At 41.2% G+C, this 6,047-nt stretch overlaps 2 pseudogenes; both read left to right on the forward strand.

Moving 5' to 3' along the window:
- The first annotated feature begins 375 nt into the window (after window positions 1-375).
- LOC118586258 lies at window positions 376-2,980 on the forward strand (annotated as a pseudogene).
- A 46-nt stretch (window positions 2,981-3,026) lies between these two features.
- LOC118585268 lies at window positions 3,027-4,804 on the forward strand (annotated as a pseudogene).
- The last annotated feature ends 1,243 nt before the right edge of the window (window positions 4,805-6,047 follow it).

A 6,047-nucleotide genomic window follows, 5' to 3' on the forward strand; every position in this document is an offset into this window, starting at 1 on the left:
GACTTACACTCTGTCAATGACAAATACCACAAAGCTGAGAATACAGACCTACTGACACAGAAACCAATGCCAGGAAAATGTACAGAAGTATCTAGCTCCTTGGGATAAATGTCTGGCTTCTTGTTTGGCAAATTTTACATCAGGACTGAGGACACCGGCAAACAGTATCGTGAAATCTTTCTCATCTTGGTGCATTACTCACATAACACACCTCTAGTCCAGTGAAGAGAAACAGGCGTGCACAGATGTCTGTGACTGCCAAGACAGAAGAAAGCTCAAGGTGAAATTCAGAAAATAGCAGAGCGTCACTATGGTGTTCAGGTCAAATACACCAGCCAGTCTCCTCATTTTTTCTTCTGGAGGTAATGTGATAAGATGGGCTTCTATGAAGATGCGAGGTAGACTCAGCATACCCTAGGATCAACCCCGGCTTACATGGGTAGAAATGGCATGCCCTGAGCTGACGAGATGCAAAAGGGCACATCAACGCCCTCTGCTTCTACTGTGAGACAAGTCTGCAGAGCAGAGTGCTGAGGAGGAAGGATGGGCTGACTCCAAGTCTAGCACAGATAGCGTTTGTGCAACAGTAGATGAGTCTTAATTCTGTATAAAAAGGAAGTTATCTTTTTTATTTTTTTTTATTTTAATTTTATACATCAGCCATGGGTTCCCCTGTCCTCCCCCCTCCCTTCCCCCACCCCCACCTTCCCCCCAGCCCCTCTCCTCCATTCCCATGTCCTACAGGACCAAGACACCCCTGGGGATTCATTTAAACCTGGTGGATTCAGTACAGGCAGGTCCTGTCCCCTCCTTCCAGGCTGAGCATGTGTCCCTGTGTAAGCCCAAGGTTCCAAACAGCCGGCTCATGCTCCAAAGACAGGTCCTGGTCCCACAGCCTGGATGCCTCCCAAACGGATCAAGCTATTCAATTGTCTCACTTATCCAGAGGGCCTGATCTAGCTGATCGAATACTCTTTGACAAATCTCCTATTTGTTAACTACAGTTTAAGTGTTTAGTATCCCCATAGACACTTTGGGGAAATTAAACTTAGTTCAATTCATTTTAAAGCAAACACATCATAAGCACATCCAAGCCTTCCCTTTCCTATTGAGAATATAGATTTAGGGTTGTCTGGCTATTAGGAAAGGAAATAACAAAGACTATTTTTAGCATGCCTCTCACCCTCTTCCTCTGTAGTTTCTCATGTGCTCATTACTTGGACAGGGAAATTTCAAATTACCAGGATGAGTTCATAAAATTGCCTCTAAAGTATGTATGTCCAGGCATGGCAGTGGTCTGTCCACACCTAGTGTCTGTCCACACCCAGATTCTCTCAAGTGTTACATGTGAGTAGTTAAACACACACACACACACACACACACACACACACACACACACACACACACACATCTGTAGATTTCCTGCATCAAACTTCCCTGAAATAAACCAATCTAATTCTAGATAAATTTTTTTCAAACTCTCTCAGCCCTGCACCCAACCTTCCCTGCATAATCTGGCCATTGCCCTCTTGGATGCATATGGTCATTGAACTTAAATTAAACCAGGCTCTCACAATTAGATCTATGAGAGCCTGAGACACTGTTGCAAGTTTACCTCCACTCTCCCTTCCTACTACAAAATCTGTTTCTCCTGGTCTGTCAAAAACAAACAAACAAACAAACAAAAACAAAAAAAAAAAAAAAAAAAAAACGGTGAGTCAATCCAAATCACTTCCTTGGCATGTGAGACCAGACTCCTTTTCTTGCACACATCCCCAGTCATAATGTATTCTTTCTCTCTGACCTTCAGCTCATCCTCCTTGCTTCCAAAGGGGCAGCAAACAACCTACCCCAAGCACAGCACTGGCTGCTGAAGGTCCTGCTCTGACATCCACACGGTCTTCAACAGACCTTTCCTTAGGTGTCTGGGGGGCTGAATGAGAGACATATGCAGAGCGCCCGATCCCAATTTCTAGTGACTCCAGGGCAAGTTTTATCAAAATATAAGATATTCACCATCTCATTCTTCCTTTCAGTCTTAGCTATAACTTTAGAATAGAATTTTACAAGTAACTTGTTTACTTACACCAGAAAAGGGAATGTTAGTGATAGCACTGTCAATCTCAGCTTAGGGGGGAAAACGAAATTCCCTCACATAAGAGGGAAGGTGATTGGTCCAGCCTATGGCAAGCATGTGAAAAAGCTGGACCTATTTCTTTGCTATCTTCTTCTCTGCCTATTTATTTAAAAGTGTAAATTTTCATCTGACACCTCCAACTTTTGTCATGGTTCTCTGTGTCCCTGACAATCACCAGGTTCAGGATAAATCTTCAGATTCCATACAAGTTGAACATCAGTGTCAAAATTAAGTGGGGAAGCTACTTTTTACATATGGGAGATACAAATAAATTGTGGAACATATGTTTGCAATCTGCACTTGAAATTCTGTAATCACAGCTTTGGCGTGTGATTTTTGCAGACTCTAGTACAAATACTCAACTAGATGGCAAGCATGCAACCACTGTGGTACAAAATCAGCATAAAAATTTGCCCTGACACTAGCAAGTAACAAAATGACCTACAAACTGAGTGTGGTTGTTCACGCCTTTAATCCCAGCACTCCAGAGGCAGAAGGGTCTCTGTGTTTGAATCCAGCCTGATCTACAAAGTGCATTCCAGGACAGTCAAGACAACACAGAGAAACCCTGCCTCAAAAAACAAACAAACAAAAAGACTGACCACACCTCACCTCACTGGTGTCCACACACACATTAACTGCACACACCGAGGCCCTTTGCAGCAAGATTAAAGAACAAAAAATTATTGTGGACGAACTTTCTAAACTCCAGACTTGGAAATTATACAGGCAGCAGAAGAAAAGTGAAATATTCTTTCTTGCAGATAAGACAAAAATGCTTTCTGAAAGCAGCATTTTCCGGATGAACTAAGAAAAGAGTATCAAGCATTAGGAAACTCATAGACAACCAAAGTCGAGACCCATTCACCCTGAGTTCACCAAACTATGTGTGGCATTCTGTTCTGTAGGCTTTCCTGTTGAGCACGTCAGTAAAGAGTTAAAGAGGATTTGCTGTTCAATCTTAGACGACGGGGCCCCAATAGTAGCAAGCAGTTGTTAAAGTCTAATGTTAACTGTCAGTGTTTATTTTCTGATCATGTGCTTCATTTGAGAGGTGTTTTGGCTGCCCAGGCTGTGGAGCATGAAAGCAGTGGCATGTTCTTATGGAATGGAGCAGTTATTAATGGAGTACACTTTGAAGCAGAAGACAACAACACACAAGTTATGGTTGATATTACCTTTCTGCCCGTAAGAATGAGTCTGATATTTTGTCGCTCTTCTCTAAAGTCCAAGATCCTTGGTCTTTTATATATTAGCAAGCCTCTAGCCATTACTTATGGTTTTTTAGGGACTTCTTGGTCATAGCTTGCCTTGGCATTTTAGTAATCTGGGCAAAAGTTCCCGCCTCTCTTCAGTTGGTGCACAGATATCTGAGCTTACAGACCAGTGGCAAGAAGTTCCAGCATCTAAAATTTTCCAAATTGACCTCAATCCTGCTGCTGTTTCCAGATGTGTGACTTTAAAATTACATCCTTGGAAATATGTTTCTAAGGAGAATGTTGTTGAAGAATATGCTAATGACCTGGCTCAGACTCCAACAGAATTGCCAGTGTTTGTATCAGTGGTAACAAATGAAGACAAACTGTACCTTTCAAACCTAGAAATAAGATGCTGCCTCAAGCTCCATTAGTAACTCACTGTAGAAATAGTTCCAGCATTCCACATACAGGAGAGACACTTGGGATATCTTTTACAGATGAACACACAGAAAGATGAGTTCAGCAGTTATTTGATGTCCTGAATGTTGCAGTCAAGAGACACATCTTCTGTTAGCTAGGGAGGAAAACCTGGCATCAAGGGAACTTTTGGAAACATGTAGTAAGATAGCACATGTTGCAATCCTTTTTTCTGGAGGCATTGATTCCATGGTGACTTGCTGGTCTGCATATTCCTTTAGATGAGCCAACTGATCTTCTGAATGTGGCTTTTGTGACTAAATGAAAGGCCAAGCCAACTATTCCTAATGTAGAAAGAAAACAGTAAAACTGTCATGAGATCTCTTCTGAAGAGTCCTCTCAGGATGCTGCTAAAGCTCAGGGTCCTGGTGATGCCCAGGTGCCAGACTGGGTCACAGGAAAAGCAGGACTAAAGGAATTACAGTCTGCCAACCCTTCTCCAACTTTTTTGAAGTCCATGTTTCTCTGGAACAACTACAAAATCTAGGAATTTGACTATGTCACTTAGGCCAGCCCTTGGACACAGTTCTGGATGATGGCATTGGCTGCACTGTCTGCTTTGTGTCTAGAGGAATGCATTGGTTACTGACCCAGGATGTGGAAGTCTTACAAGAGCTGTGCAAAGGTGATTCTCACCAGGAACAATGCAAATGAACAGCTGGCATGTTACTCCTTTCATATCCAATTTCAGTCTCTTGGTCTAGAAGGACTGAATGAGGAGATAACAATGAAACTGGGTCATATTTCTTCTGGAAATCTTTCTCGTGATGGCAGTTAATGGTGATCATGGGAAGGAAGCAAGATGCCCTTTCCTGGATGAGAGTGTTGTGTGTGGAGCTGGTGAGAAGCACATTTTATACCTTGCAGTTACTGAAGTTAGTCTCACAGCCTTGCCCTTCTGCTGAAACAGGCCATGCAGTTTGGATCTAGCATTGCAAAACTGGAGAAGAAAGGATCTGATAAGCGCAGGAGGCTCCAAGTCCTACCTTAGAAAACCTCTCGCAAGATTACATCATAATGTGATTCCACCATGAAAAACACTTTGTGACAGTTACCAAAAAAATAAGCTACTGCTGCCTTATTGTTGCAGGAAGAAAAGAACTATCAGGAGCAAAGAAGCACTAATCTATAAACAGGGCACTGAAACACAGAAACTGCCAGTGAGAACATTATGTGACTCCAAGAACAGTTTTTAAAAAATCAATGAATCCCTCTACAAGCCACCCTGAAAATATTAAAAATATCAACAGGTTTTTATACCTTTCCTTTTGAAGCATTATTGGGACTGTCAAGATAGTATTTCCCTGGCCCTGGAAGAATCTGGGGTAAGTTTTTCTGTTCTTTTTTACATGGGAACTCCAAAAGTTTATCTATACACAGAAGCCTAAGTCAAGCAGTATGGGTCATCACAGTCTGCATAGAATTCTACCTCTCATAAGTCATATGCTGAAGCCTTAATGGCCTTACTTTGTAATGTGATTGTATTTGAAGCTATGTACATTAACAGGGGAAGGATAGAATGATATATTCAAACTAGGTCCTAATCAACTCTGACTGATATCCTGGTAAGGAGAAAATAGGACATGGGTACACACAGGGACAACACCGTCTTTGACAAGCCAAGAGCAGACTGAAGAAGAAACCAAGTCACCTGACATCCTGCTTCTTAAATATCTAACCTCTGGAGTGTGATAAAATACAGGTCTATGGTGCCTTGTTATGACAACCCTAGATAATAAGATATCCAAGGAGAGAATATTGTCTCTATCATGATTGTGAACTGACAATCTCAGTCAAGAAGAGGAGTGGGTCACAACTAACCTAACTTTATATCTATATAATTTATTTTAAGGGATATTTTAGACTGCAGTATGAGAAAGATAGGAAGAAATCTATATTGAATTGCACAGACTGGATAAGAAACGTTACCATAGTCAAAGTGATCAGTATACACAGACTTTTCTCTCTAAGAAATTAAAACAAAACAAAAATACCTTTTTCTTAGAGGGGTTGATTTCCTTTTCTCAAGTTCAGCTTTGTATTGAAACTGAGATACCATGATTTGGAAGTATTTCATTACCTTTAAAATGCAAAATAACTCAGTAAAATATACATCACTTTAGTGATACATAAGCTGAATAAGAAGTATACCAATGAGATTAACAGAGAAAAAACAAACAAACTAAACCCAGCGTTATCAAGGACCTTAGTCACTATCCAGCTCTAGCAGGCAT

This window comes from Onychomys torridus, chromosome 6 (genome assembly GCF_903995425.1).
Source record: "Onychomys torridus chromosome 6, mOncTor1.1, whole genome shotgun sequence".
Classification (NCBI taxonomy): domain Eukaryota; kingdom Metazoa; phylum Chordata; class Mammalia; order Rodentia; family Cricetidae; genus Onychomys; species Onychomys torridus.